This window comes from Anolis sagrei, chromosome 4 (genome assembly GCF_037176765.1).
Source record: "Anolis sagrei isolate rAnoSag1 chromosome 4, rAnoSag1.mat, whole genome shotgun sequence".
Taxonomy (NCBI): Eukaryota; Metazoa; Chordata; class Lepidosauria; order Squamata; family Dactyloidae; genus Anolis; species Anolis sagrei.
Genome location: NC_090024.1, coordinates 228,040,901 through 228,061,625, shown reverse-complemented (window position 1 = coordinate 228,061,625; position 20,725 = coordinate 228,040,901). Strand labels below are relative to the sequence as shown.

The window sequence follows — 20,725 nt, the reverse complement described above, 5'->3', positions numbered from 1 at the left end:
CACTATTTTGGTGGTGCTCCAAAAGCGAAACACACGAATCTCTGCAACATCAGTTAAAAAGTTGAATCTAATATAGCATACTTTTGTGCTAATATGATATAGTGGGTATAAATTGGCATGGTTCAGGTTTACTGACCTGGAGGTTTCTAGGTAGAGAAAGGATGAATACAATATCCCAAGGTAATTGATCATAGTGTGTATGTAACTAGATCTATCTTTGCATACAGATGCCACAGTTTTAATCTCCAAAATCTCCTGTTTAAGGATTTTAGCCTGCAGGCTTTAAGCTGACCTCCATATTGCAAAGGTCTCTGTAAGTCAGAACAGCCAACTGATTTGGGAGGACTAATACAATCAAAGGCAGCTTTGTGTATTTTGCTGGGTAGATAGGCAAACAGTACAATGCAAACCACTTCTAGAGGTCTGTGCTAGAAATTGTTACATCTATAAAGTCCAGAGCCATATTTTTTTCTTTAGTCATCAATTTATCTGCTCTGTATTAATTGTTTTTTTAATTACCAAATCTGTCCCTTTTTAGAATTTTTCAAATGTGCATTTCGTGTACATTTATGAAATTGCACATTGTTGGATTGTATTCCACTTTGATTAAAACCAACTTAAGATGTGTTCATTTTTCCCCAGATATATCCACAGCCTCCCATAGATATGTTGGTGCTAGGGCTCAAAATGCAACTGATCCACAGACAGTCCTGCAAAACGTCAAGAGAGAATGCTTCTGGAACATGCACATACAGCCCGGAAAACTCACAGCCACCCAGTCTCGCTATTTTTAACTGAGCAAAGTCTGTCCAGAATGTTTGCTGAAGTGGACTCCTTGTGCATTCTAAGTCTGTTTGCATTAGAGAAATAAAAAAATATATATTTGAAAATATTTCAAAAATGGTTGAAAATAGCATTTCCTGAATTGCACAATTGTTTGCACAGGGAATTGCATTTTATATGCAAATACAGAAATATAGAGGTTGCGTTTGCATTTAGACTGTTTTTCAAATATTTTCAAATGTTCTTTCCATTTCTAATAACCCCCCTTCCTCAGATGCAATTTGTTGTTTCTCATTCATCCAGGCGCTGCAGACTCTTCATGACCTCATGGACCAGCCCAAGCCAGAGCTCTCTGTCAGCTGTCACCACCCCCAGTTCCTTCAAGGTCAATCCAGTCACTTCAAGGATGCCATCCATCTATCTTGCCCTTGGTCGGCCCCTCTTCCTTCCATTTTCTACAGCATAATTGTCTTCTCTAAGCTTTCCTTTCTTCTCATGATGTGGCCAAAGTACTTCATCTTAGCCTATACTGCCCTTTCCTCCAGTGAGCAGTCGGGCTTTATTTCCTGGAGGATGGACTGGTTAGATCTTGTCACAGTCCAAGGCACTCTCAGAACTTTCCTCCAACACCACAGTTCAAACACCAGATGCAACAGAGAGAGAGATTAAAGCCTTATGTATAAAGTATATTATCTGTGGGAGTGGAATATAATTTGATAGGACCCAGAAGATGCAATTCATGCCCCTTGCCCTATATTTTTAAAGTGTTAGGCAAGGTGATAAAGATTTTTCAGATCTCTACAAGGGTCGGTTAGTGTTGATGTGTGAAATCATTAACTCTGCTTCCCAAAAGTCAGTTTTCCTGGCATCAAAATACTCTCAGAGAATGAGGTTATTGAAGAATTGCATCCCTAATTTGTATACGTCTGATATGTGTATGTACCTATCTATAGATATAGCTATAATGAATGAATATTTTATTACGATCAACAGATTAGACAAATATAGTTTATATCTACATCTACACCTACAGCTAATCAACTGGCCTATTGATTTTAATATTATTTGTTGAAATAAACATTTGTCTAAGCTGACCATTTTAGAAGAGGTAGATGTCTTAGTTCTTTGCATCACAAACAATGAGGACACCTTATAGATAACATATTAAGGGGAAGCTACTTTGGCCATGCAGCACAATTCATAAAGACATTATTTTATTGGTTAACCAAAATGCACAAAATCATGCAAACTTTTGGAGCGCTGAAAGTTAAAAATCTAATGGACTAATGGATGTAAAGGCTTTTAAATGTAATGAAGCTAATTAAAGTAGTTGAAGTGTTATTTCCTGTATTTTATTGTCCCTTGGCCCAATTCCTACATTCATTTGTTGTTCATTCATTCAGTCATTTCCGACTCTTCGTGACCTCATGGACCAGCCCACGCCAGAGCTCCCTGTCGGCCGTCACTACCCCCAGCTCCTTCAAGGTCAGTCCAGTCACTTCAAGGATGCCATCCATCCATCTTGCCCTTGGTTGGCCCCTCTTCCTTTTACCTTCCACTTTCCCCAGCATAATTGTCTTCTCTAGGTTTTGCTGTCTCCTCATGATGTGGCCAAAGTACTTCAACTTTGTCTCTAGTATCCTTCCCTCCAGTGAGCAGTTGGGCTTTATTTCCTGGAGGATGGACTGGTTGGATCTTCTCGCAGTCCAAGGCACTCTCAGAACTTTCCTCCAACACCACAGTTCGAAAGCATCTATCTTCCTTCGCTCAGCCTTCCCTAAGGTCCAGCTCTCACATCCGTAGGTTACTACAGGGAATACCATGGCTTTGACTATGCGGATCTTTGTTCCCAGTCTGATGTCTCTAGTCTTTACTATTTTATCGAGATTGGGCATTGCTCTCCTCCCAAGAAGTAAGCGTCTTCTGATTTCCTGGCCACAGTCTGCATCTGCAGTAATCTTTGCACCTAGAAATACAAAGTCTGTCACGAACTCCACATTTTCTCCCTCTATTTCCCAGTTGTCAATCATTCTTGTTGCCATAATCTTGGTTTTTTTTAATGTTTAGCTGCAACCTGGCTTTTGCACTTTCTTCTTTCACCTTGATTAGAAGACTCCTCAGCTCCTCCTCCCTTTCGGCCATCAGAGTGGTGTCATCTGCATATCTGAGGTTGTTAATGTTTCTTCCAATAATATTCACCCCAGCCTTGCATTCATCAAGCCCCGCACATCGCATGATGTGTTCTGCATACAAGTTAAAAAGGTTGGGTGAGAGTATGCAGCCTTGCCGTACGCCTTTCCCAATCTTGAACCAGTCTGTTGTTCCGTGGTCAGTTCTTACTGTTGCTACTTGGTCCTTGTACAGATTCCTCAGGAGAGAGACAAGGTGGCTTGGTATGCCCGTCCCACCAAGAACCTGCCACCATTTATGATGATCCACACAGTCAAAGGCTTTAGAATAGTCAATGAAGCAGAAGTAGATGTTTTTCTGAAACTCCCTGCCTTTCTCCATTATCCAGCGGATATTGGCAATCTGGTCTCTCGTTCCTCTGCCTTTTCTAAACCTACATTCTTTTTCTAAACATTCCTTTTCTAAACCTATATTCATACAGGTTTAAAAATCAAACATTTACTGAAAATAAATCAGCATTTGCAAGGCGTGTGAAACAGGCCGATTTAGTCTTTGATGAAGTATAAATGAAGCATTTTTGCAGAGTCCACTGTAAACACCTCACATTGTTCCAAACAGATTTGTGCAAATGTTTAAAATAGCCACTAGGTGGCATTCAGACACATTTTACTAATGCCAAATTTTTCACAACTTCCATTTTCTCTTATTGGACCCCATTTATTTATTATTTATTTATTTGAACATTTATATTCCACCCTTCTCACCCCGAAGGGGACTCAGGGCGGGACGAAACATATATACAGCAAGCATCCCATGCTGGGACACAAAATAACTATAAATATACACAAACATTAAAATCAGTTATATCTACTTTAAAATCAGTTGGAGTCTAGATTCATAATTTAAGAAGCAGTTCTCTAGACTATCTTAACTGTCAACACAAATAGCAAAACATGTGCTTTAATGTCATTCTTCTTCTTCTCTATGGTTTTGAACCTCCTTGCTTGATGAAAAAGTCAGTGAAGTTTGAAAATGTACACAATATATTTTATGTGTTTTTGTTGGCCAATGATGGTATCTTTCTTTTGTGGTTTTTTTATTTTGCTGTTTGTTGTTTATTTGCTCAGTTGCTTCCGACTCTTCATGACCTCATGGACCAGCCCATGCCAAAGCTCCCTGTCAGCCGTTGCCACTCCCAGCTCCTTCAAAGTCAAGCCAGTCACTTCAAGGATAACATCCATCCATCTTGCCCTTGGTCGGCCCCTCTTCCTTTTCCCTTCCACTTTCCCCAGCATCATTGTCTTCTCCAAGCTTTCCTTTCTTCTCATGATTTGGCCAAAGTACTTCATCTTTGCCTCTACTATCCTTCCCTCCAGTGAGGAGCCGGGCTTTATTTCCTGGAGTATGGACTAGTTGGATCAGAATTTTCCTCCAACATAACCGTTCAAAAGTATCTATCTTCCTTTGCTCAGCCTTTCTTATGGTCCAGCTCTCACATCCATAGGTTACTATGGGGAATATCATTTCTTCATTGTCAGTGTGATGTCTCTACTCTTCACTATTTTATCAAGATTGGTTATTGCTCTCCTCCCAAGAAGTAAATATCTTCTGATTTCCTGACTGCAGTCTGCATCTGCATCTTTATTTATTATTTATTTATTTATTTATTAGATGCACTTATTGACCGCCATTCTCAGCCCTTACGGGCGACTCATGGCGGTGTACAGTACACATAAAAAGACAGTTACAGAGGCCAGTATCAACAACATATGACTATACAACAAATACAAACTACATAAAAATCCGCTTCGTCTCTTAGTAGAATCATAGCCAGTCTCATTTTCCTTATACCATTCCAGTTCTCATTACCGTAATGTTGTTGCTTAGCACTTAATTAAATGCCCTCTCGAACAGCCAGGTCTTAAGGCTTTTTCGAAAGGACATGAGGGAGGGCGCCTGTCTGATGTGTGCCGGGAGAGTGTTCCACAGCCGGGGGGCCACCACCGAGAAGGCCCTCTCCCTCGTCCCCGCCAGCCGTGCCTGTGATGCAGGCGGGATCGAGAGAAGGGCCTCCCCAGACGATCTCAAGGTCCTCATGGGCTCGTAGGCCAAGATGCGGTCAGAAAGGTACCTAGAAATACAAAGTCTGTCACTACCTCCATGTTTTCTCCTTCTATTTGCCAATTATTAGTCAGTCTGTTTTTAATCTTGTTTTTTTATGTTTAACTGCGACCCAGCTTTTGCCCTTTCTTCTTTCACCTTGGTTAGAAGGCTCCTCAACTCCTCCTCGCTTGCAGCTATCAAAGTGGTATCATCTGCATATCTAAGGTTTTTAATGTTTCTTCCAGCAATTTTAACTCCAACCTTGGATTCATCAAGCCCCACACATTGTATGATGTGTTCTGCCTACTAGTCGAATAGGTTGGGTGAGAGCATACAACCCTGCCATACTCCTTTCCCAATCTTGAATCTGTCTGTTGTTCCATGGTCAGTTCTTACTGTTGCTACTTGGTTGTTATACAGATTCCTCAGGAGACAGACAAGGTGATGTGGGATCCCCATGCCACCAAGAACTTGCCACAATTTATTATGATCCACACAGTGAAAGGCTTTAGAATAGTCAATAAAACAGAAATAGATGTTTTTCTGAAACTCCCTGCCTTTTTCCATTATCCAGCGGCTATTGGCAATTTGGTCTCTCATTCCTCTGCCTTTTCTAAACCCAGCTTGTACACCTGGCAACTCTTTCTCCATGTATTGCTGGAGTCTACCTTGCAAGATCTTGAGCATTACCGTACTGGCATGTGAAACAAGTGACACTGTACAAAAGTTGGAGCATTCTTTAGCGTTTCCCTTTTTTGGTATGGGGATGTAAGTGGATTTTTTCTAATCTGATTTGTTGTACTTCATAGATAATATATTTTGGCAAGTACTTTTGCAGATGGTTTCCACTCAGAATGTGTGGACATTCCTTTTGATACAGAACGCCTTGCAATGTGAGCTGGCTAGCCAAAGCCTTCCCCTCCTTTCAATTCAAATCTTTCTTTTATAAAAATGGCTTTTTATATATTTTGCAGCAGAGCTCCCTCTGCCTTCTCCCTGCCTCCTCCAAAAATCATCCAGTTCCCTGACCACCTGTGTTTGTTTAAATGCATCAAAGGCACCAACTCCACAAGATGTTCGGTCTGCCAGGCATTAAATATCATGTTCTCTCTTTTGAAACAACAGATTTGAAGAAAGAACTACAGAAAAGAATTCATTAGCAGGAAAGAGGAGGATGAAGAAGTTACATTGCTCATTTTACTTAGCTCATGGGCTGACATGTTCTGGACAGAGTCTGCAGTGCAGTCTTTCCCAGGTATTATTCTCAAAGCAGGTGGTAGATTGCCATCTTTATTGTTGGGCTAGGATCCAATAACTTGCTGGATTAGTCCAGACATCTGCTTTATTCTTTATCCTGTCTCCAACAATTTGAAGTCCACAACTAGGGCATAAAATCAATAACAATCTTTTTGTGATACATAGAGTCTCTATCTACGTACGATAGCTAAAGTCTGGACAAGTTATTTTTTGGATTTCCACTGTCAATTAAGCAGAGATGTTCTGGGAATTGTAGTCCAAAAAAGAGAGAAAATTTCTAAGCTCTATTCATAACTGAGGCTGGAATAGAGAGGAGTGATGAATTCACTCTGGTGTCCTTTTAGTATTATTTTTAATGGTTCACATTTCCTTGACTGGCTGAACATTAAGTACTATTTGTGTTATGAATCTGTATATTTGTAGTTCTTCAAAGTTGCATATCAAAAAGTGACCACATTTAAAGTGTAGATAGAAAATCATTTCAAATATAGGTGTAACTCTACATAGATACATTTTAGTCAATGTGGCACATGGGGAGAGGCAAAATGCACAACGTGTACATTTGAAACATCCTCCCCAGAAGGGAGAGATGCTATCTGTGAAAATGAAATGCAGAGATCAAGAACAGGGGAAAGCCCATGGATATGGCCTTCTAGTTATGCGCATTCTTAAGTTGGAACTATTGTACTTCTCTAGCCTTTTCCAGCCATACAAGTCAACCACCATTCTCATAGATTGTAACAGTGATATTCATTTGATGAATGAAAAAAACTTCTTTCATTGTCTCGAATTCCTTGCATGTTTGGTATTACTTCCCTCTCTCTCTTTCTCTCTGTGTGTGTTTGTACAGTATGTATGTATGTATGTATGTATGTGAGATAGGGCTGTGCAAAATTTCATTTGTATCTCATTTGTCATATCTATTTCATAAGATTCATACATACAATGTGACATTAAGAAATGTGAGAGGCACCCATGCAAAAAAAAAAATTAAAATTAAAAAAAAACTGACCGATAACTTTTGGAAGAGTTATGTAAGACTCATAAATGGTTTCCATTGCGGGTACTGCTTCTCCCCAAAAAGAGCTCAGTTTGCTTCCTCCAAAGGTCTCTGAGGAGGATGGCGAGGCCAGAGTGGAGGGAGAAACACTGCTATTTCCTCAAAGAGGGCTGTGAGGGTGGCCTGGGGTGGGCTGGCGGACAGGAGGGATGCCTAGCTGGATATCTGGGCAAGGAAGAAACTCCTCCGGCACATGGATGGCCCAGAGAGAGACAGGCAGAGAGCACACTTACAATGAGGCTTTAATGTAGGAAGCGAGCAGAATTCTAGGAAATGTAATTTAGCGTGGGGTCTTTTGAATTTTCAGCCATAGGGATCCTTGCCTTCTTAAACTACATTTCCAGACTTCTTTCCTGAAAGTTTTGGTGATCAATCTCTAACAGGATTTCGAGATAAAAGGGGACTGCTGGGAGTTGAATCATTCCTGTGAGATAGGCTGTTGTAGTTCAGCCTGTGATTGTGTCTGATGTCAATGGGGATTAAGGGTTTTCTGGGTCTGTGTCTGATATCAGTGGGGATTTCTGGACCTGAGTTGAGCACAGGCCTTGCTGAGAGGCCTGAGGTGTTTCATGAATGGAGTGCTTCTCCTGTAGTGTCATAAGGTAAAATTCCTGGGAGAGGCCCACACCAGTCTTTCTCTGAGAAACTGTCTTCTGAGGATGATTTGTTAGTTGCAGAATGTAATGAGGGTAAAGATAGAAAGCAGAACTTTTGTAAACTGAGACAGAGTTCTTGGGATCAGTGAAGGTCAATCCGTCGGCTGGAAAAGAAAGATAAGAAATCCTTATCTGGTTGTAAGGGCAAGTGGTGTTGTGGTTCAGCCTGCAATTGTACCACTGTCTGGGGTGTCAGGGGAGATTGTGCCAGCATCTAAGGACTCACAAGAGTATGGTTCTGTACCTGATGGGGCTGAGGATTCTGGGAATGCGAAGCCAGCAATAAGTTCGCAGTTGGAGAAAGATTTGGAGGTTGACAGACCAGAGTTAGATTTCTCAAGGGAACCAAGGTCAGTCTCTGATCGGAATGTATTAATTGCAGATGCGTTTCCTCATGACTCCCCTGTTTCTCCTGAGTTAGATAGCAAAAGAGCAATTTATCAACAAAGGCAAGCAGCTGAAGGGAGGTGCTGTTCTCAATGCCTGTTAATAAGAAGGGGCCCTGCAGAGAGTTCCCAAGTGAAGCAGGTATAAAGGAGGTTTGATTTGGGCCATTCCTTAGAGGAGTTAATGTTTGAGTTCAAGTTACATGCTTCATGTTCCTCTCTCAAGCTTTCTCATGTGTATGAGATTTATGAACTCAAGTTTTAGGTTTTTCTTTGTGTTTATTCATGGATTCATGTTCCAAGTATCAAGTAGTTTCCTGGTCTCCTGTATTTTTGGATTAATGTTATAGCTGCTGTGTACTTATGATCTTCTGGGCTCCTGTGTTTTGTTAGAAACTCCAGTTTAAAGATCTTGCCTACATAGAGGGGTGCTTTGAATGCAATATTCCTGCTTCTAGGCAGGGAGTTGGACTGGATGGCCCATGAGGCCTCTTCTAACTATGATTCTATCCTGAACTTATGGGTTATTGCTCTCTTGTTGTCAGATTGGTCAAAAATACTTATGCTCTTTTGCTTTGTTTTTGGTTCAACAAAGTATAGTTTACTTCACTTGCTGAAAAACTGACTTGTTCTGGATTGACAAGAAATGAAATAAATAAAATTTCCACTGGTGGGGGAAATCTAACTATGATCTTCCAGAAGTGTTTGGCCTACGAATCCCAGCAATCTTCACGAATATAGCCAATGACAGGAAGACGTGGGAGCTGAAGGTCAGAGATATCTGGAGACCCATGGTCATCTGCTTCTGTTGTAGTGCTCAAACCCGTCAGTCATTTTGGTTAGATGCTTTTGCACTTTCCTCAAATCTATTTGAGACAGTGATGCAATTGTTATGCAAAGTATTTCAAATGTGGTCCCATTGTTCATGTATATTGGCTATTTTATTTTTGGCTCACCTGCAAGCAGACCTTCTCCACTCAAAAATATTGTTTGGTGTATATGTAGGATAAGTCAGGGATATTGAATGTGTGGATAAGGGGATCAGTTTGTATTGAGTTAAATGGAGCATATTAGGTTTACCTTTAGAATGGTCTACTTTTTAATGTTGGTGGCAGGCAGTAGATCCAAGCTGACCTCAGTGTTTGTTGATGTGGCCTCAGCTTGATCCATGGAAACATATGGACAAAGGTGGGCAACCGTGGGCGAAGTCTCCAACAGTTCCAGCCTTGCCCTAAACTCAACTTCTTTTCCATTGGCGTTGAAGCAATAATACACGGGGCAGATCCGCTGCTGTGTATTTATTTGTAACCTCTGCTTGGCTCTTGTCCCATGATGATTTCAGTGACTTATGGGAGAATGCAGCTTTGATGTTTCCACTTGTTTATGGGTTGCTGTGACTATTGCTTTGTGCCAACTACCAACACACAAGCTTTTTGTATTTACAGGTGTGTTTATACTACCAAAGCAGGGTTTCAGGAAATCGACACAACCTTCCAGAAGTAATGTTTCATTTCATTTCCCGTTAATAGGATGGTGAATCATGAAAGCAAAATATATGAAAGCTTTTTGCCTCTTCTCTGAGCAAAAAAAGCCTTACCTGTCCCCTTCTCCATTTTACAAATACTACTTTTGGATTAGTGGGGAGGAAACTGAGAAGAAAGAGAAGAGAAAGGAGGTGAAAACAGTGTTGACGAATTGGCTGTGTCTATTACCTTGGGGCACAGGCCATCCAATAATAATGAGAATCATATCAATAACATTTTATTATCACTTTTTATTTTTAAAATCTCAAAGCAGTTTACAACAAATGCAGCAAAACTATGGGCTCAAAATAATAAAGGAATACAATAATAAAACAATCATCTGGAATCCCAGTTTTGAGGGAAAGGTGGGGGCATAGATAACATTAACAAGAACAGAAATGCAATACTTTAAAGATAATTTGTTACAAAACATGAAAATACTGGTAATATTAACAATCAAGAAAATAATCAGGAAAGTGCCTGGCAAATAGATTCACATTTTTGATGCCCATTCAAGGTAGCCTCCTTTGTCTCAATGGGGAAACAATTTCACACAGTATAAGAGAACGCCAGGTTAAAAACCTTTAAAAAATCAATTGCCTCCAGTTGCCTTAGAATCTTAGAGCTGGAAGGGATCAACGAGGGATTTCTAGACCAACTCCAGCCAGACAGGAATACACAACTAAAGTATTCCTGAAATATGCCCATCCAACCTCTATTTAAAGACCTCCAATGAAGGTAAATCCACACCCTGTCTACGCAACCTGTTTTACTGTTAAACAGCTCACACATTAAAGAAGCTCTTCATAATCATAGAATCATAGAGTTGGAGGAGATCTCCTGGGCCATCCAATCCAACCCCTTGCCAAAACGCAGGAAAATTGCATTCAAAGCACCCCCGACAGATGGCCATCCATCCATCCATCATCCATTTAAAAGCCTCCAAAGAAGGAGCCTCCACCACACTCTAAGGCAGAGAGTTCCACTCTTGAATAGCTCTCACAGTTAGGAAGTTATTTCTAATGTTTAGGTGGAATCTCCTTTCCTGTAGTTTGAAGTCGTTATTCCACATCCTAGTCTCCAGGGCAGCAGAAAACAAGCTTGTTCCCTCCTCCCTATGACTTCCCCTCACATATTTATACATGGTCATCATGTCTCTTCTCAGCCTTTTATTATTATTATTATTATTATTATTATACTTTATTTGTACCCCGCTAGCATCTCCCGAAGGATTCGATGCGGCTTACACAGGCCGAGGCCTCAACACACAACACAACAATACAATCTAAGCAAATCAAACAATTTAAAACAGAATAAAGCAAAATAAACAACAGGCACAATACACTAAACACAATAAAACTGGGCTGGGCCAGAGCAATGGGTACAAGATTAAAAGTGCTGATGTGACAGGAGGTGTATATAGGGCTTCCAGGGCAAGTGCGATGTGCGATGTGCAGCAATCATTGGTTCTGATAAAGTGCTTATGGGACTTGGTAGTGGAGATTTCCTAATCTGGGAAGGCACATCGGAAAAGCCAGGTCTTCAAGTTCTTTCTGAAGACAGCCAATGTAGGGGCCTGTCTAAGGTTTTTGGGGAGGGCGTTCCAGAGTCGGGGGGCCACCACAGAAAAGGCCCACCACAGAAAAGGCCCTGGAAAAAGCCTTTTCTTTTGCAGGCTAAACATGCCCAGCTCTTTAAGCTGTTCCTCATAGGGCTTCTTCTCCTGATCATTCATCATTTTAGTCACTCTCCTCTGGACACATTCCAACTTGTCAATATCTCCCTTCAATTGCAGTGCCCAGAACTGGACACAGTATTCCAGGAATGGTTTGGCCAAGGCAGAATAGAGAGGTAGCATGACTTCCCTGGATCTAGACACCATACTCCTATTTATGCAGGCCAAAATCCCATTGGCCTTTTTTGCCACTGCATGACACTGTTGGCTCATGTTTAACTTGTTGTCCTCGAAGACTCTAAGATCTTTTTCACATGTACTGCTGTAATATTTTGTTGGAATCTCCTTTCATGAAACAAAAATGCATTTGTTTGTGATCTAGTCATGGCAGCAACAGAAAACAGGGTTAGCTCCATATTCTACATGGCATCTTTGCAGTTTTCGGTTTACAAAGACCCTAGACCCTTTTTGTTTTTACTGCTTTCAAGCCACATGTCACCCATCCTATATTTATGCATTTCATTTATGTTGCCTGTCAATTTATGGCAACCTCGTGACTTCTGTAAGGTTTTCATAGGCAAGGAATATTCAGAGGTAGTTTTGGCACTTTCCTTCCTTTGAAATAGAGCCTGGAGCATCTGGTATTCATTAACAATCTTCCATACAGGTCCTAACCAGGGATGACCCTGCTCAACTTCAAAATCAGGCAGGTCTGGTGCCTTTAGGATATTTAGACTTTATGCTTATCCCTCTTGGAATTAAATTTGTTAATTTTGGCCTGGCTGTCCAATCTGTTATGGTAGTTCTGAATTTTGATCCTGTCCTCCGGGGTATTTGTTTCCTCTTCCTAATTTAGTGTCATTGTGAATTTGATGGAGAAGCTCTAAGCCCGTGCTTATCTTTGCCACTGATGCCAAGCTTGTGATGTTTCCAGGCATAACAGCTTGGCATCCTGTGCGGCAGAAATTGGACTTTTTTTTTTTTCAAAACACCATTGTGCAGAAATTGGTGAGTTATGCAAAGAACGCTCAGTTTCTGCCCTCCTTCCCCTTGCTTTATGATTGGATGACCTAAATAGTGGCCAGTAGATTTGGCCATTTTTATCTATCCTTGAAGTTTCTGAAGCTATTCATCCTGGCCTGGGGTGACAATACAACTAAATATCTGAAAATGGAAAGATCCTTCCTTTCAGTCATGGGACTTAGAACCAGCAGGGCATTCCACCAACAGAGGCAGAAGAAACAGTTCTCCCTTCTTACACTGTAAAAACAAACATTAAAAAACCCCAAACACAAATACTCTGGGATCACAAGGAGCTCAAAGGGATTTTTTTTGTAATTGGAGCATCAGATCATACCCTTGTGAGTTTTAGAAAACTCTCACCTCCCCCTGAATTACAGCACCTTGTTCTTCCCTTGGAAGAAATCTGCTGCAGACCTGTACCAAGAGCACTCTGGTGTTACATGATCTTATGGGGTCTGAAACAAGTGACCGAGGTTTAGCAGACACAAATAATGTGAATTAAAATGCTTAATATCTTACAGGAACATGTAGTGGAATTTACCTAAAGGATCCCTTTAACCTGCCGGGGAAGCATAAAGCTCTACCAGGTACCTGTGCCAGGAAGATGAGCCCTGACATCTTTATTCTCCATTGGTTCTTTCCAAATTGTTTGTATTACGTGCACTGGATGATGATGCTTTAACCGTACTGGTGCATGCTTGCATATTTCTCTCATTAGCTAGGGAGTTTTTATCTTTGCTTAGTAGATTTAAGGCATTCAGCTGCAGAGGGTAGTAACAACTGCCAAAAAACTACAAGGTGTTTCTCATGACACCTTAATGCAGTGGTTCTCAACCTGTGGGTCCCCAGATGTTTTTGTGAAGTCTTGTCTCTGTCTTTTCCTCTCCTCTGCTTCAGTTTCCCCTGTTCATAGATTTTCCCAATAGTGTAGATACCTTCCTTTGTATTCGTTTTTGGGTGGAGCATAACACCCCCCAGAGGCCAGTCTTTAGTTGGTCTATTCCATTTATCTGTATAGAGCTCTCTTGCTGGACTGCTCCCTTTTCTACAGTCACTAGAGGCTTGGGGCGTTGTCTGGTAATTGCAGGCCAAACAATCCAAAAAAAGGCATTCTTTGCACCTGCAAAGAATATAGCAGTATTATAATATCTGCAGTCCAAAGGACAACAGAAGTTTGTGACCAGCTTATGCTTCACAAGAAAGAAGATTGGGACAGTTTATAACCATCACTTTGTGCCAGAGGCAGAGAGATGACAGTAACTAGCAAAGGCTCCTTTTGTAATGTATTGTTTATTCATCTTTTTTGCAGCAAACTAATTTTGGTTATCTTTTCACCTTACCTAAAGTGCCTCTGTCTGCTAAGGGTCTTAACAGAAGGTATACAGATAGCCCCCGTTTAAAGCCAGACAATATAGTTTTCCCAAAGGCTCGGGCGTGCCATCACAGTGTTGACCTTCTACTCCCAGAAATCCTAACAGCTAGTAAACTAGCTGAGATTTCTGGGAGTTGTAGGCCAAAACACCTGGGGACCCACAGGTTGAGAACCACTGCTTTAATGAAATATAGATAGATAGATAGATAGATAGATAGATAGATAGATAGATAGACAGACAGATAGAGGTTAATACACACACACACACACACACACACACATATGTTAAAATATTTTTGCCCCCATAAAATACTCACTGCCACCAATTCACATTTGAATGAAAAGGTTCTGGTGAAAAGAGAGCAGAGAGGGGGCCAACCAGCTTCCCATGAATGGGGAACCCTCAGTATGGAAGGCTCTGTCCTGTGTCCGCACCAGATGAGGCTGTGATGGTAAACAAAAGCTTTCCCAAAAAGATCTCAAGACTGGCAGGTCTGTGTATTAAAATTGTCACTGCAGGACAGATGGACTGATCAAAATTTCCCGGACAACTTGCATAACCATGCCCTGTGATTTGGCCCTCCAAAATAAGAATGCATAAACCATAACTTATTTTCAAATAAACCATTGATGGGAAAATATTGCTTTTTGGTCTTAGTTTATTTGCCCTGCTTCAAACAAGCCACGATTGTGCCAATATTGCCACAATTGCATCACTGTTACCACTTCCTAAGAGGGTAAAATTCAAAGAAATAGTTGTGTTAATGTTTGTATATTTGTAGATTTAAAACTGTATTGAAATGCTTCCCTCTGCTGAGCTTTTGACTAGATAATTTCTCTGATAACTTGATCCCAGGTAGGATCCTGCACTTTAATATTGTCCAGTACTTAAAGTTATAATGCTCTTACATTGCCTCCTATCTTTGCTATTGCCAATTGACTTACACACTTTAGTGATCAACCCTATCCTTATTTGCACCAGCCATTCATCCATTCCCAGAAATTAATAATTATTGCAGATCTATTAGTTGCTGGTTGATGTCTGCTTTTATATCATTGTTATAATGTTGTTGTTTGTTTATGTTGTTGTTGATGTATTTTAATGTGTTTTATTTTAACTATGTTGATCGGGCTCATCCCCATGTAAGCTGCCCCGAGTCCCCATGGGGAGATGGAGGTGGGGTACAAAAATAAACTTATTAAGTTATTATTATTATAATGTAAGTCACTTTGAGTTTCATTGTGGTGAGAAAAAATGGTTATGATTATGGTAAATGATTATGGTAATGTTGATGATGATGTCTGGAATGTCAGTATGCAAGGGTTTTTGTAGCGCCTTTATTTACTTACTTACTTACTGACTTACTGCATTTATATACCGTTTTTCTCACCCCTGGAGGGACTCAAAGCAGTATACATCAAGTAATGGCAAGATTCCATGCCAACATATATACAAAACCAAACCATAAAAACCAAAACGATAACGTAACTATAAATTAAACTATTAAAATCATATTAAACATAGAACATAATTAGACATTTAAAACAATGAAAACATAAAATTAAACACATCTTAATATAACATTAAAATGACATAATCCAGAATTGTAATCTGAAGCCATTTCTACTGTCAGTTGCACTTATTCCTATTCATTCTTTGAGACTGAGATAATGAATTTGGTAGATAAACTTTTGTAGATTCAGTCTACTTCCTCAGATGCATTTAGGGAAGCACTTAAACTACCAAATTTGTTCTTTCAATCTCTAAAGCATTTGTATACCACTTTCATATTCTGGCAAGAAGAAGTATGAGAACTGTGAAAAAAATCTGTCCCACAATAAAGGAAATGGTTGATAGTGTGTCTGTATCAGGGGCGGCTCAACCCATTACGCAAAGTAATCATTTGCAGTATAGTTGATTTTGCCCAGGGGCGCTCTTGAGGCGCTCTTGGGGGAAAACAGACCTTGACATATGCGAGTTGTAGTTACTGGGATGTATAGTTCACATACAATCAAAGAGCATTCTGAACTCCACCGATGATGGAATTGAACCAAATATGGCACACAGAACTCCCATGACAAACAGAAAATATATATCAGTGATTGGTTGGGGGGGGGGGGGGGAGCAAAATACTGTTTGCTTACCATTGAAAATTACCTAGGGCCGCCTCTGGTCTGTGTGTGAGAAAACAAAACAAAGCAAGGTTTACAAAAGTCCTACAGTCTGAAATGTGGGGTGGGGGAGGTGGAGAGCTGGGGGGAGAGAGAGAGCAAGCCTGGAAGCTTTTTGTCTCTGGAAACTCACTTTGAGGACAGTTTGCTCTGCTGTTTGCCCTCACATTCAATATGACTACAATATTTGCTAATACGAGGGCTGGAACTTTAATACGGGCAACACTGCTGTAAAGACGCCACGAAACCAAAGAATGTTGTGTGTACCACACGTTAGTTACATACTAACATCATCTCTGAGCAAAAAGACTTGCCCTTCCTACGTCACGTGCATGCGGAGTGATGCGAAGAACTGAGCCTCGTATTAGCTTGCAGTCTAAAGTAGGTGTTGTCGCAATGTTTTTGAAACAAGAACAATGGAGTTGGATAAAGATTGAATGTGCCAGAGGTCATGCGGCACGACAATGTCATCAAGGTCGTATGTGCAAATCCTGTGTTTCAGGCCAGCTCATGAATCGTATGGTGTTGATCACTGTCTACGAGTGCGGCAATAGCATTCACCTCTGCTTCGCTGACACTAGGATGACCTGGCTGATGCATGTCTGCCACATTTTGGCGTCCTTTGTTGAAGGCTTCTACCCACCTTGCCACTGTTCTGTAAGGCAATGCAGATTCCCCGCAAGCCTCTTGAAGACCTTGATGACACTCTTGTGCTGCGTGACCTCTGGCACATTCAATCTTTATCCAACTCCATTGTTCTTGTTTTGAAAACATTGCAACAACACTTACTTTAGACTGCAAGCTAATACGAGGCTCAGTTCTTTGCGTCACTCCATATGCGCATGACATAGGAAGGGCGGGTTTTTTGCTCAGAGGTAAGGTTGGTATGTAACTAATGTGCGGTACACACAACATTCTTTGGTCTTGTTGTGTGGCGTCTTTACAGCAGTGTTGCCCCTATTAAAGTTCCAACCCTCGTAAATCCAAATAGTGCATTAAAATCATATGTCTTCAGAGACCTCCTCTTCAAAAGAAACCAATCCTAAATAAGGGCTGCTGGTTGCCTAGTAAAGTAGAACACACAAAACACTGCTGAGTTCAGAAAAATTACTTTCTTTGACTTCCTCATTGGGCTGGATGCCTGGGGAATTCTGGAGTATTAGGCCAACTGGTAACTTTTCCAAGCTCCATCCGACTGTGCTGTTTGTCTACAGTGAATTTCCAGCCAATTAAGCAGGAGCAATGAGCACTGTGGCCTGTTCCCAATGTTCTTCCCATGCATCTCTCCCAGCAGCCTCTGATGAACAAACATAAGGGTGACATGAACAACACTGACACAAATAGACAGAGATGAAGACAACTTCAGGACTTGTACATTGTGTGTCTTTCATTTTCTCTTCCCCCTAAATTACCCTTTGTGATGAAGATATGGGCAAAGAGGCATCTGTCCAGTAATCTATTTTGAAAGATTTGTTTTCTTTGGAGGAAGGAGAGATCTGTTTTTTTTCTTCTTCTTTCCTGTTTCTATTGCTATCATTCACCACTCTCTCGTTAAAACAATCACATGTAAGGCCCTTTTTGAAAGACCTAATAAGAAGTGAATAGCTTGGAGTACTTGACGGGTCTTCTACCTGCTCTAGGCAGACAAAAAAAAGTGAAGGGTGACTTCAAAAACAGCAGTGCTCATGCATTGTTTTTGTCACCCATATGGGCCTGCTGTACATCACCATTTCCACCAAAAGAGGGAAGATTGACGGGTACATTGTTCAGCATTCTGCACATTTTTATACAGAGTCTGGAAAGACGCACTTTCTTGGACTACAGCTCCTAGAATTCCAGGAACCACGATGGCTGGAAATTCTGGGAGGGTAGTCCAAAAAGAAAACTGTTTGAATCTGTCTATGCAAATTATAGCAGTTAATTAGCTTTGTGCTGAGTGATGGCCATGGATTAACAGCATGGACCAGAAAGCTTTGGCTTGCCAGAATCTCTTGGACAAGAATTATTGTCACTTCTGGCCATAGGCTCCATGGCTGGGACATGTAAGAGTCTGGAGAACAGAGAAAACCTACTGGCCCCTTCTACCCTGCCATCTAATCCAAATTATCCAAGCAGACAATCCACATTATCTGCTTTGAACTGGATTATATGACTCTACACTGCGATATAATCCAATTCAAAGCAGATAATTTGGATTTTATATGGCAGTGTTGAAGGGGCTCCAGGATGAGTCAAACACATTGAGCCCCAGGAAACACTGTGACAAGTTTACCTTAAGAGACGCTTTCCAGGCTGTCTCCCATCTAGAGAGCAACAAGAGAGGAGCAAGATCATGAGCTAAGCCTCATCTAAAGATGCTGTTGTCCTGTTGTAATTGAGGTTTGCCTCCCTCATCTGATAAACACCTGAAGGCTTTTCCACACAGCCCCAAATCCCACAATATCTGCTTTGAACTAGGGGCCCATCCAGACAGTACCTTTATTGCGGTAACTCCCATAATAAAGAAGAGGCTTTCCAGACAGTCCTGATTCAGTTTGTTACAAACCAGAAAAACCCTGGTTTGTAGTGAATTAAATAGTGGATTTATTCTGTGCCTTCTTGGAAGACACGGGATAAACCCACTATTTCCGGTGTCTGGACCGCAGTCTAGACAACATTTCCACAGTTTTCTAGACTAAATTAGTCTGTAAAACTGTGGGAATTCCCACCCCCTCCCCCGAAGCCCCCAGACCCCTTTGAGAAGTAAAGAAAACTTACCCGGTCTCCAATACACACTTGGAGCAGCTTTCCTGGCACATAGTAATGATGCGCGAGGAGAGCGGGGAGGGAGGGAAATCACTCCTTCCTCCCCTCCCCCACTTGGCGTATCATTTCTACATGCCAGGAGAGTATCTCTGAGAGTGTACTGGAGGCCAGGTAATTTTATTTTCCTTTTCAAAGGGGTCTGGGGGCTTTGGGGGAGGGGGTGGGTATTCCCACAGTTTTACAGACTAATTTAGTCCAGAAAACTGTGGAAGGGTAGGGCCTCCAGATGTTTTTGTGGGCCAGTCCCACAAGAGCATCTGGACACCCATCACAGGAAGTGTGCTCCTGGGATAATGGCCTGTCTGGATCTGCCCTGGGTTATCTGAGTCCACATTGCCATATATTCCAGTTCAAAGGTGATTTGAATGCAATATTCCTGCTTCTTGGCAGGGGGTTGGACTGGATGGCCCATGAGGTCTCTTCCAACTCTTTGATTCTATGATTCTATAATTCTAAGGACGTTAATGTGGGATTTTATTCAGCTGTGTGGAAGGTCCCTGAGACTCCCACAGATGGCCACTGCTTGCATTCACTGAGGGAATCTGGCAGCGATTGTCCAGAAAACCCCTTTTCAAGCTCTGGCACTCATCCTTTGGCAGTTAAAAGTATAGATCTTAAAGAAAAGAAGGCTTGAAACGAATAGGAAACACATATTGCTTTTTCCTTTTGGCTAAGCCATCACAAATCTGGCAAGGCTCTGGATTCCTCTAAAGTTTCCAGTATTGGAACAATTACCCAAGATTGCTGGGTTATTCTGCAAAAGTTTGTTTGGATCGTTTCCTCACCTATTTGTTTGCTGCTAGTTGAATCCTTTTATGCTTCTTATATTCTTCTTATATCCTGTTTCTTTCCATAATTTTAGATACAACTTCCTGGGATCCCTGGAAGGCAAAAGAAAAAAGTCAATGAACCAAGAGATAAATTAAATCTTGTGACGAATTCAAGACAAAAGTGTACTTGGAAGAAAGGATTTAGGCTTAGTAACATTTTAAATCTTTGTTCTCCATTTTTTTTTATCCAGAGTGGATCTTGCTGTTGACTCACATCTGTCAAGCATGATTTGAAATGCTATCAAGAGTTGAATAGGGCAAAAAGCATTTGGCCTCTTTTACATTACATTACATGGGGTGTGGATCAGAGAAAACCCCTATTTCCTTTCTTTGCCAAAAGTTAATAAGAATGTATGTCTCCCCCTCTTCTCTTTCTTGGCCTCCACCTCCATTAGATGGATTATTAGCTGACAAAGGCTGAATAGCAATTCAAAATGTGTATGAAGTTAGAGGAAGCTGGAGACGAGCCAGAGTCATCAAAGTGTGTAACCAAAAGGTTATGTTCCTACCCCACACCCTCCCCCAGTTTTCTCCCCACTGTTACAACAACTTCTCAAGTTCTGTACAGTGCCAAGCAAAAGCAAGGATGGCAGATGGCCTGTTTTCATGCTGGGAATCTGTCTATTTTAGTTCTGTCTTCAAAATGAGGCTCAAAACTGTCAGGAACAGCAAGACTTGAACATTCACCAACGGGAACTATGTACAGCTGATGAGTCTGTGGAGCTTTCCAGAGAACAGCAGGTGGTTGCGATCTGACTCTGCAAAGCTTTGCAAAAACACTTCCAGGAAACTGGTGGATCATCAACTTCTGTGAAAGGAAGCAATCTCCTCTTGATCTGACCCATGCATGCATTATTGGTTATTCTACCCCTCCCTGTTTTTCATGTGCTTGGAAGAACATATACTTGTCCCAAGACCAAGGTTTGCTGAAGAGACATTTCTTTATGACC

General features: G+C 41.2%; 1 long non-coding RNA gene across 1 annotated transcript in view; it reads right to left on the bottom strand.

Annotated features, from left to right (window-relative positions):
- The window catches only part of LOC137096838 (uncharacterized), a 37,223-nt gene extending 17,401 nt beyond the window's left edge, over positions 1-19,822 (bottom strand). The window contains exon 1 of the long non-coding RNA XR_010909767.1: positions 19,731-19,822. This is a non-coding gene — a long non-coding RNA (uncharacterized lncRNA). The remainder of the gene's footprint in view (positions 1-19,730) is intronic.
- Between the last annotated feature and the right edge of the window lie 903 nt (positions 19,823-20,725).